Raw genomic sequence first — 12,429 nt, forward strand, 5'->3', positions numbered from 1 at the left:
ACCAACAGAACAAAGGCACCCCGAAAAAAAAAAGCAGCAGCCTCAGAGATTGTACATTGCAGCTGAAGCACGGGGGTTTCTGTAGATTCACCTTGTAAACTGGCACACTTACTTGCCAAGGCTGCTGAACTTCTTTCACCTTAAACCACAAAACCTCCCAGTCCTTCCACAGCAATCACTCCATCAAATCAAGGCAGACCAAAACATGTTCTTTGCGCTGTTCACAATAAGATGAAGTTATGTGCCCAAGAGATACCATTTGAAGTCAGAAGGAACAAGCCAGCAGGTGTAGAAAACTGGTATTTGAAGAAGTGACAAAAAGACAGCAAACTGAAGCCCATGCTTAATACAAAACCCCATGATTAATAGAACACAAATGCAGATGGATATGATAAGCTTGCACTGTCGAAGCTAAAATCATTTCTAACAAAAATCACCACATTTCCAAGAATTCAGTACCACTTGTGGTGGCCACTCCTGATCTCTACATAATATGTCAGCAGTTCAATTGGCAAGAATCTCTTTATCTAGATCCAAGCAGGGAAGAAGTCAAGGTCCCAGTGATATGCAATTCTGTAGCTTCATTAGAAACCTTTCATCCTGCAATAGTTGAAATCCAAGCGAGAAAAGAACCTGTTTGGACACCAACTATCCTTAGTAGCAACGTTTTGCAGCACGCAATTTGAAAAGGTTAACCTGCCAGGCAATAATACAGACAAGAAAAATGAAAAGGAGGGCAAGGAGAATCATCTGCTGCTGAAACTGCTCTTCTACAAAAACAAAGTGATATGAAGATTCAGCCCGTGAAGAACACATTCCTCAACCAGGAGAGAAAAACACAATTCTTAAAAATCTCCTCTGTCGTTCTGATTGGGAACGGTGGGAAAGAACGACACGGACTCTCAAGGGAGTCACAACAGGAGAATCTTCTCTACTTTATTACTCTAGGCTTGTCTAATAGACAGATACGTGGAAAGTACAGAAAGGAAACTCTTATTGCTTAGTAAAGTGCTACATCACCATCATTGGTCAGCGGGGCTCACCACCCCCCCTGACTTTCTCCTGCAAGGAAAACAAGAGGACAGACAAACAGCACCTGGCAGTTGTTTTCTGTCTCTGAGGATTGTTTTGAAATCCTCCTATGAATTCCCAGGCTAGCTTCTCGGGCAGGACTGATAGGCCATGGGGCCTGCAGTTTCTGCAGCTCTCTGCAGCCTGCTCCAAAGCTAGCATCCATACTCTCCACTACATAAGAAATAGAAAATTGACTACAAATCACGTGTTCACTACTTGTTGCTTGTTCACTACTCAGACATCAGAATTACTACCACAATACTAGAAGAACAATCCAAGAAACATATTCCAGGGATGCATTTTAATTCATTTGCTGCTGCCAGCCGTGCTGTGCTTTGCTTCTATCCATCCACCCTGCTGCAAAAAGGTTCAATTGTGTTTTCACCATCACGTCAGATCAGCTCTTGGACTCACAGCTCACCGCAGACCTCGAAACAGGAGGCAAAGATCTGCACCACTTGGCCTTTCAGAACTTCTCACCCATCTATGACCTTTCTGGGGCCAGCTTCACAAAATGAGGGGGAAGCCATTCCAAAGAACACGACCAAGGAAATCACACAGCACTCGGGATTTGTTCCAGGCATCAAATTTTTAATGGATGATGTGAAGTAACACCGAAGCAATTCCTGTCCACAGAAAAAAAGATTTCAAATGGTTTTGTCTCAAGGAAAATCACTGGAGGTTGAAAGTTTCTGGGGCTGAAAGTTACATGAGGTCCTCAACACTGAGCAATCAATATCCCCACAGTCTAAACTGTGAAATTACTACCTGGGCAAGGAGAACATTTTCAGGATTTGCAACTCATCTCAAAGCCTCAGTAGAACTCAACCAGCAGAATTCCCCTGAGATGGCACTGTGCTCTGGAAGCCCTCAAATACTCACTAAAACAGACTTGACTTTCACTAGGACAGCTGCTCATGAAAATCTGGGGTAAAACCTATGGGAAGTGGCCATGTGCACGCATATTCCTTCTTCCCACAGCAGGCACAATCAAATCCTCCTTTGAATGGCCTCCAAGTTGAGCAGCACTCATTGGCACAGCCTCTTCTCCCACAGACAGGCCAGCGAGCAACACGGCAGCGCCAGCCAGGTGGGCAAGGACAAGAGAGAGCAGATGCCAACAAGGCTTGGAAGCTGGGCCAAGGGAGGTTTACGCTGGCCATTGGGAAGAACTTGTGCCCAGCGTGGGCCATCAGATACTGCAATGGCCTGACAGGGGCTGCTGGAGTCATCATTGTGGCACGGGTGCAAGGCAAGCCAGGCCGCAGCGCTCGGGCCCCGCTCTGCTGGCCATGCTTGCCGCCATGGCTCCCAGCTTGGACTCAACATTCTCTCAGGGCTCTCTGCAGCCAGGGCGTTCTGTGCTTCTGTGACATCACAGCCTCTGGGGACGGCACGCTGGCTGGCAACTGTCCCCAGCTGTTGCTGCGCCCCAGTGCCCAGGCACAGCTGCTCGCAGAGAGACGCCCAGAGCCTCGGTGCTGCTGGCAGAGCACTATGGCTGCTCACGGCTCCTCCGCGCTGCTGCAGCTTTACGTGCTGCTGCTCTTGGCTCATCCCCTCGACCCTGTGAGCAAACCTGAGCGCAGCACGGATGCCTCTCCTCTGCTTCTGGAGGATTGTCATCTGGACGAGTCGGACCCTGAGCGCATCCGGTGGGCGGCCAGGACATTCCTGCTCATCGACCTGCTCATCATAGGAATGGCCATGGGATGGTCGCTCGGAAAAAGAATTCAGAGACGCTGGCGAGAGGTGAGGAGGGGGGTGGGGGGTCAGGCAGGCGGGATGGGGCAGACCTTGAGGGCCTCTTGGGCACCCTTTGGCCAATGCCCTGCGGCAGAAGGGGCCTGAGCTCCTGGCTGGGGAATGCGGCCCAGGGGCTGAGCTCCATGGACAGCACCAAGCAGAGGCGGCAGAGCTCTGCCTGCTGCAGCCTCTTCCCCGGGCCAGCCCAGCCCAACTGGGCCCGAGTCTCTGTCTCCCAGGCCAAAGGCAGCCCCACAGGTGCCGGCCCCGCTCTGCCCCTCTGCCTCTTCCATGGGGATCCCTGTGCTTTGCCTTGCAGCGGAATCTCCAGAGCCCTTCGGGCCGTGCGGGGCCCCGCCCCCATCGAAGACAGGGCTGTCCCACGGAGCTGATGCAGCTGCTGATGGACAACCGCGACCTGATGCGGCTGCTCCTTCGCGACAGCCCTCAACCAACCACCAAGATGGCGGCAAAAGAGGGCAGTGACAGGAGACTCCGCACCTCCCCACAGCTCTGACCTCCAGCGTCGCGCTCCAGCTACAGAACCTTACGGGGAACGGGTGACCAGTGCCCAGCCCAGGCACTGCGACGTTCCCCACCTTACAAGTTAGCCACACCCCTGTTGTTGTTCGATTCCCCACCACGTTTCCCCCAAGAAGTTGACCTTTCCCTTAGTGTTCAGTTCTAAACAGTTGAAGCATTGAAGTTTCTTAGCCTTAAGATTCTTACCCCATAGTCTTCTAGTAACGTTGGATTGTAGATTTTAGAAGTAGTCAAGTGAATAAAGTTCACGTTTTCTACACGTTGCTGTGTCATTTTCTTGAGGTTGCACCTGAGACCTGGGGACTCCTTGAGAGATGGCTTTGCATGGCAGCTCCAGACTGCCTGCAATGGAGAGCCCCAGTGCCCCAGCAGGCTTTGCAAGAGCACGGAGGGCAGCGGGAAAGAAGAAGGTGGCCAATATTCACCTGCCTCCACCTTCCAAGGAAGCTTACAGTCAAACCCTGTCTGCCCTTTAGGGGGGACCCTAAAGGCCCCGGCAGGCATCCCCATGGCCCCAGGACGGGGGGCTTGCAGCACTCTGGGGCACCAGGAAAGGAGCAGGATCATCCCTGGAAAGCTGTCTGGAGACAAATCCAGAGACGTCTCCCCTGGCATCCAGGCAAGGGCTGAATACAGGCAGGCAATTAGATCCACAGGCTGCCTGGGCTATGGCACCAATCAGTCCTGCTTCATAGATTTCGGGGGGCAGGGTTATACATATATATATATATATATATACGCATATATGTATATATGTATCCACATCTGTATTTAGTTCTTTGTATTTATCCTGTTGACCCTCAAATAGGATTAGATTTCATTTTCCTACAAAACAAAACATCCGTTTTTTGATTTTTAGGAATCAACCATCTGTGCTCCCACTTTAAATCACTTCTCTCAAACTCATTCTGCATCTTGCTCCTTTCCAGCACCATCAAATACCTCTGTTAAAATACAGAGCATCAGTGGAAGGACGACAATCTTGTTACTTGCTGAAGAAAGTTAACTTGGATGACATACCTGCTTTTAAAAATCCAAGAGGAACAAAACCTACACATCAGCTTTAGAATTTCAAAAGCTGCTTCCTCAACTCTTCCACACCACTTTACTCTTTGGGGACATTCAGCAGCAATACCAAACAAGCACAGAAAAGAAATGGAAGAAGAAATGCAGATAGTCAGCAGCAGACCACCTACCAAAATACATTTTAAATGCAGCTCCAAGTTCTCCAAGAGCAAGTTTGAAGTGTAAATGGAGACACTCACACAAAATTACTACCACTTGGTACTTTTGGCATTTCCTTGGGCTTTCCTCTTCATTTTTTTTTTATCTCTCACCTAAAGCAAGAGAAAAAACCCCAAACAAACACAACCTTTCAGGCAGAGAAAAGATGTGGTTGCTCTTGAAGAAAGCATTTCATTCTGCCTGGAGAAGAAGCTGCTGGGAAAAATATTAGCTTTTAGCAAAATGGCACTGTGCTGTTGCACTTGTTCTAGCACTGGGAGAAAGAACAGGCCCGTCTGTAAGGCTCCTGCAGCTCACCCTGGCTGAGGGTCATTGACCACTGAGCACTGCAGGCATCACTGGCAACAACGATGGTGGAAAATGGGGAGGGAGCAGGATAAATAAATGTTTGCCATTGCCTTAGCCAAAAAAACCCCAGACATCAAAAGCAACCCACCCTCAAAACAAAGCTATGAAAATAGTTTGCCTCTGAATTTAAAGAACTTCAATTAACTCTATGATGTCTGCTTTTGGTTCAGCATTCATCAATCTGAATTTGAATATGCACAGGGTAATGAAAGGTAACTGAAGCTTAAAAATCATGTCTATTGACTTGTGCATAGCCTATACTGAAGCACATTAAAAAGCAGCGTTTTGCTTGAAATCTGCACGGTATTAACTTCATTCAGTCTTACACTCACTAGGTAATTAAATACATGAAGAAATAGATTTTTTTTTTTTTATTAAGAATGCATTATTAATTAGGAAGGCATGGCTTTAGTAGAGTCTGCTGATACCAACATTACTCAGCTAAGTTCAAAGTATGAACACAAGAACTTGATGACAGAAGCAATGTTCATCAGAGCCTCAACAAGAAAGTTGCAGTTCCAAGTTTTTCAGATGTCCTACACTTGCTAAGGCACCTCCAGAAAGAGGAGTCAACTGAAAATAGCACAGGAAATTTGAAACCCATTTCTATATTTTTCTTTTTTTTCCTGAACTTTCTTGTGGGCAACAGAAAACTCCTAATATGTGGAATGCAATGTAGTTTTTATGCCAGAGTCATGAGTCATCCCCTCAGTTCCAACCTGATCCAATGCTCACTTGAATCTTGGAAAGGCTCAAATCAGCAAGATGAAATTAAAATTGTATTCATGAAAGGAGCTCTTTACTCTCCATTCCCCTCCCTCCCCCAAATACATCAGCACCAAGTGAGAAAGGCTCGATTTGAAAGATAATTATTACACAATTAAACTTGGACATAGCTAGTTTGCTACAAGTTCCAGCAGACAGACAAACAAGAGCAGAATCAGAGGTTATCAACCTCAATAGAAATTCCAGCTCATGCTTTCCCCAAAAGCCTCATTTAATTTATCCAGGATTAAAAAATAAAAGAGAAATGAAAAAAAAATCACATAAAAGCATTTCACATAGTATATAGTGAAATACTATCATTTCCACCTGAAATATTCATCATCATTATTATGTTTTTCCATAGTAAATTACAAAGTCTCCTGCACCCATCTTCCCAATATCTCATTCTAAGTGCTTGCTACTTTAATCCCTTAGGAAGCAAAAGGAGCCTCAGGTGTCTCTGGATCAACAGAAACTAAACAACACAGCTTGACAAAGTATATTAAATTGTCAATCAACTCAATAAAGAACTCCCACTCCAGAGATAGCTATCACCAGCTGATGAATTTGGCTAGGGCAGGTTTAGTGAAGAAAAACTAGGTCTTTATTACCAAATCAGTTAGGAGTTGTTCTACCGTACTGCCCGTAGGATGGGAGTATAAACACCATATTCTTCACAGCCTCATCCACAAAGAATTCCACCTTCAAATTAAGGCTGCTTTGGAGTTGGACCAAACCAATGAAAACTCACTCATCAAACACAGTGATGGCAGCATGCTCAGTCTTTGCAATACAAAACTGGCAACTAACAGCACATTCCTGATCACATCTCCAAGGCTGAGTGTACAGAACTGCAGTGGTGGCCAGGCCCTCGCTGACTGCCAAACCTCCAGCCATCATCCCTTCCTCTCACAGCGACAGGGCAGAAAATAACAACAGCAGAAACTAGAAAGCTTAAGCTAAAATCACAAAGGTCATTGATGAAACAGACTGGAGTGCTTTAGAAACTAGCACGCAGATTTAGCTGAAAACAAATCTTATTGATCACCAATTACAATGAATACTTAATTCTATCATTCTGCATTATTATTAGACAGTCAGAGACAGCCAAGCTGACCTCAAGCATGCTGAAGCATCGGGGCCAAGCAGTGCACATCTTCCCAGGAGCTGATTTACCCATCGTTCTCAAGTGAATTCACCTGCACACAGCCCCACCGTACAACTGCTAGGCTGCAAAATAAAAAAATAGCTCTGCTTAAGAGTCAAACCCCAGGACATAGACCATATGAAAGGAAGAATGAAACCTGCAGCATTTGGTTGACCTTCAATGCCCTGAGAAGATGACAAATTCCCCAAGATGAACAAGTGCCCAAAATACAAAGCAAAGGACTGACTTTTAGGGATCAAATGTTAAATAGGCCTGCGAAATTGGAGTTGTTAGGTTGCACATGAAAGAAGGGAAAAAAGAAAAAACCACCCCAACCCTCAACTGCAATTTTACATCCCTCTTGGAAAATTTGCTTTAATAAGAGAGAGGAATGGATACAATCTTCCCCTCACCTGGAGATTTTAATCAATTCAAGCCATTTCAAATCTGGCAAGAAAGCCCTACCACAGTCCCCATCAAACAACATTGCCTTTCATTTTTGCTTCTCATGACTACTTCAGAGCAGTCTAAATAACAGCAAAGAAGGAAATTCAAGTTGCAATTCAAACACTAAGCTCTGGAATCCCACATTGCCTTCAAACACCTGCATGAAACACTAACTTCATGCTCTATGCTCCCTGCTTTCTTCTAGTTTACTGCACAGTGCATTATTTACATAAAACAGAATTTCTTCTGTGGGAAAGGCTTGCATGGTACTTCAAAGCCTGAATAAATCAGGGACTGCAGCTTGAACTAACAAAAAAATCATCCAAAAAATTCCTTTCAATATCTGCATTGTATTACCTTATCATGCTACCTGTCTAGCTGAGTTATTCAGGTATCCACACCAGAAATGACAGACAATGTCTCTCTATGATGATGTGATGTTACTTCAAATGAAAAAAAACAATAAATAAAAATCACAGATTAATTTCCCATACAAATGATGACTCACTACTCCCAAATCCTTCCTTATAGCAGGATGCTCACTTCAGTCTGGAAGTCTTCATGTTGCAGCCTGCAGGAATCAGCTTATTTCCTGTCAAGGGCTGGAAAGCCTTACAGGAACTGGTTTTGGTTGAAGAACTTCTCCAAGGTGCTTACCTGTGGGACTTATCCAGGTAAGGGATGTTAGCTCCCTCTTCTTTGAGGTTCAGTGTCCAACCACTCCTACTGCTGGTAAGAAGAACAGAAGAAACATCTGCCCATAGCAAGGACTGCACTGGTGGGCAAAGTCCAAATTCCATCCTTCAGGGAAAAAGAAACAAAGACTGAGGAATTCATGTCTGTTCAAAATTTCATCCTTGACTACTGAAAGCATTGGAAGCACATGTGTATGTTTAAAAATGGAATTGTCCTCATTTAAGAATAAAAATAATTTCATCCCATCACCATTTTTCTTGGTCCAATCCTGAACTGCAGATCCAAACAGCTGAGAAAGCATGGAATAGTCTGCTGGACAGCATTAAAATGAGCAACTCCTGTATCTTCCTAAGATAAGAACACAAATCACAAAGAAAGGCACTCTGAGAAAAAATTTCTTAGAGGAAGACCTCAATTATTTTCCAGCAAGGCAGTTAATATGCATTTGGCTATTTGTTAGAAAAAAAACCAAAAAACAAACCTGTTTTTATACAAGATTTTACTCATATATTAACTATCACATATTTTGCAAAACAAAAAGAGACCACAGCAAAGTAAAATCCCAATTTTTTCCTATATTTAAGCTGTGATAGTATGTCTGAAATGGGAATCCAGAGCCTCACCAGATTAATATCACCACTTGGACCAGAGAATTTGCCATATCCACTTCTTCTGGTTTCGTTCAGTTGGAGCTTCTGTTTGTACAGTGATGATGGCTCTTGAACATTCTGGGATTTAAAGTAGTCCCTGAAGAGATGGCTGACAAAAATATGATGTTACTTTCAAGATGCTTTTTAATTATTTCTACCCTCATCCAGAACCTTCTGAGGAGACTTGAAGAATTTTGAGGAATTTTTCTTAGATTTTGTGGAAACTTGTGGAGGTTTTGTGTGATTTTTGTGTGATTTTGTGGGATATTGAGGCGATTTAGGGATCTTGAGGGATTTTTCATGTATTTTGTGGGAATTTGTGGAGATTTGGTGGGATATTTTTCTAGAATTTTGTGGTATTTTGAAAAGATTTAGGGAATTTTGTGGTGTTTTTTCTTGAATTTTGTGGGAAACTGTGCTGATTTTATGGGGCGTTTCTGGAATTTGGTCGAGTTTTCAGAAGTGTTAGGGATTTTTATGGGATGTTCTGGGAATTGGTGGAGATTTTGTGGGACATTCCTGTGAATTGGTAGGGTTTTGAAATGATTTAGGGAGTTTTGTGGGACTTCTCTGGAATTTGGTGGGGTTTTTCTGGAATTGTGTGGGATTCTGAGGAGACTTGAAGAATTTTGAGGAATTTGTTTTAGATTTTGTGGGAATTTGTGAAGATTCTGTGGGATTTTTCTGGAATTTGGTGGGCCTTTTCCAGGACGTTGTGTGGTTTTGAGGAGACTTGAAGAATTTTGAGGAATTTTTCTTAGATTTTGTGGAAACTTGTGGAGGTTTTGTGGGATTTTTGTGTGATTTTGTGGGATATTGAGGCGATTTCGGGATCTTGAGGGATTTTTCATGTATTCTGTGGGAATTTGTGGAGATTTGGTGGGATTTTTCTGGAATTTGGCCGTGTTTTGAGAGGATTTAGGGAATTATGTGTGATTTTTCTTGGAATTTTGTTGGATATTGAGGAGATTTTGTGGGTGGTTTGTGGAACTTTGAGGGACTTTTCTGGAACTTGGTGAGATTCTGTAGAGAACTGACAAATTATCAGGGATTTTTCATGTATTCTGTGGGAATTTGTGGAGATTTGGTGGGATTTTTGTGGATTTTGGCAGTGTTTTGAGAAGATTTAGGGAATTTTGTGAGACTTTTCTGGGATTTTGTTGGGTATTGAGGACATTTTGTGGGATGTTTCGGGAATTTGGTGGGCCTTTCAAGAATTTTGTGGTATTTTGAAAAGATTTAGGGAATTTTGTGGTGTTTTTTCTTGAATTTTGTGGGAAACTGTGCTGATTTTATGGGGCGTTTCTGGAATTTGGTCGAGTTTTCAGAAGATTTAGGGATTTTTGTGAGATTTTTGTGGGATGTTCTGGGTATTGGTGGAGATTGTGTGGGACATTCCTGTGAATTGGTAGGGTTTTGAAATGATTTAGGGAGTTTTGTGGGACTTCTCTGGAATTTGGTGGGGTTTTTTATGGAATTGTGTGGGATTCTGAGGAGACTTGAAGAATTTTGAGGAACTTGTTTTAGATTTTGTGGGAATTTGTGAGATTCTGTGGTATTTTACTGGAATTTGGTGGTTTTTTTCAAGGACTTTGTGTAGTTTTGCGGAGACTTGAAGAATTTTTAGGAATTTTTCTTAGATTTTGTGGAAACTTGTGGAGGTTTTGTGTGATTTTTGTGTGATTTTGTGGGATATTGAGGCGATTTAGGGATCTTGAGGGATTTTTCATGTATTTTGTGGGAATTTGTGGAGATTTGGTGGGATATTTTTCTAGAATTTGGTCGTGTTTTGAGAAGATTTAGGGAATTTTGTGGTGTTTTTTCTTGAATTTTGTGGGAAACTGTGCTGATTTTATTGGGCGTTTCTGGAATTTGGTCAAGTTTTCAGAAGATTTAGGGAATTTTGTGAGATTTTTCCTGGAATTTTGTTGGATATTAGGAAGATTTTGTGGGATGCTTGTGGAACTTTGAGGGACTTCTCTGGAATTTGGTGAGATTCTGTAGAGAACTGACGAATTATCAGGGATTTTTCATGTATTCTGTGGGAATTTGTGGAGATTCTGTGGGATTTTTGTGGATTTTGGTTATGTTTTGAGAATATTTAGGGAATTTTGTGTGATTTTTCTGGGATTTCGTTGGGTATTGAGGACATTTTGTGGGATGTTTCTGGAATTTGGTGGGGCTTTTCAAGAATTTTGTGGTATTTTGAAAAGATTTAGGGAATTTTGTGGTGTTTTTTCTTGAATTTTGTGGGAAACTGTGCTGATTTTATGGGGCGTTTCTGGAATTTGGTCGAGTTTTCAGAAGATTTAGGGATTTTTGTGAGATTTTTGTGGGATGTTCTGGGAATTGGTGGAGATTTTGTGGGACATTCCTGTGAATTGATAGGGTTTTGAAATGATTGAGGGAGTTTTGTGGGACTTCTCTGGAATATTGTGTGTTTTTTCTGGAATTGTGTGGTTTTGAGGAGACTTGAAGAATTTTGAGGAATTTTTCTTAGATTTTGTGGAAACTTGTGGAGGTTTTGGGTGATTTTTTTGTGATTTTGTGGGATATTGAGGCGATTTAGGGATCTTGAGGGATTTCTCATGTATTTTGTGGGAATTTGTGGAGATTTGGTGGGATATTTTTCTAGAATTTGGTCGTGTTTTGAGAAGATTGAGGGAATTTTGTGGGATTTTTCTTGGAATTTTGTTGGATATTGAGGAGATTTTGTGGGTGGTGTGTGGAACTTTGAGGGACTTTTCTGGAATTTGGTGAGATTCTGTAGAGAACTGACTAATTATCAGGGATTTTTCATGTATTCTGTGGGAATTTGTGGAGATTTGGTGGGATTTTTGTGGATTTTGGCCGTGTTTTGAGAAGATTTAGGGAATTTTGTGGGACTTTTCTGGGATTTGGTTGGGTATTGAGGACATTTTGTGGGATGTTTCTGGAATTTGGTGGGGCTTTTCAAGAATTTGGTGGTATTTTGAAAAGATTTAGGGAATTTTGTGGTGTTTTTTCTTGAATTTTGTGGGAAACTGTGCTGATTTTATGGGGCATTTCTGGAATTTGGTCGAGTTTTCAGATGTGTTAGGGATTTTTTTGAGATTTTTGTGGGATGTTCTGGGAATTGGTGGAGATTTTGTGGGACATTCCTGTGAATTGGTAGGGTTTTGAAATGATTTAGGGAGTTTTGTGGGACTTCTCTGGAGTTTGGTGGGGTTTTTTCTGGAATTGTGTGGGATTCTGAGGAGACTTGAAGAATTTTGAGGAACTTGTTTTAGATTTTGTGGGAATTTGTGAGATTCTGTGGTATTTTACTGGAATTTGGTGGGCCTTTTCAAGGACTTTGTGTGGTTTTGAGGAGACTTGAAGACTTTTGAGGAATTTTTCTTAGATTTTGTGGAAACTTGTGGATGTTTTGTGTGATTTTTGTGTGATTTTGTGGGATATTGAGGCGATTTATGGATCTTGAGGGATTTCTCATGTATTTTGTGGGAATTTGTGGAGATTTGGTGGGATATTTTTCTAGAATTTGGTCGTGTTTTGAGAAGATTTAGGGAATTTTGTGGTGTTTTTTCTTGAATTTTGTGGGAAACTGTGCTGATTTTATGGGGCGTTTCTGGAATTTGGTCAAGTTTTCAGAAGATTTAGGGAATTTTGTTGGATTTTTCCTGGAATTTTGTTGGATACTGGGGAGATTTTGTGGGATGTTTGTGGAACTTTGAGGGACTTTTCTGGAATTTGGTGAGATTCTGTAGAGAACTGACGAATTATCAGGGA

The sequence above is a fragment of the Cyanistes caeruleus genome, chromosome 6 (genome assembly GCF_971803275.1).
Source record: "Cyanistes caeruleus chromosome 6, bCyaCae1.hap1.1, whole genome shotgun sequence".
Classification (NCBI taxonomy): domain Eukaryota; kingdom Metazoa; phylum Chordata; class Aves; order Passeriformes; family Paridae; genus Cyanistes; species Cyanistes caeruleus.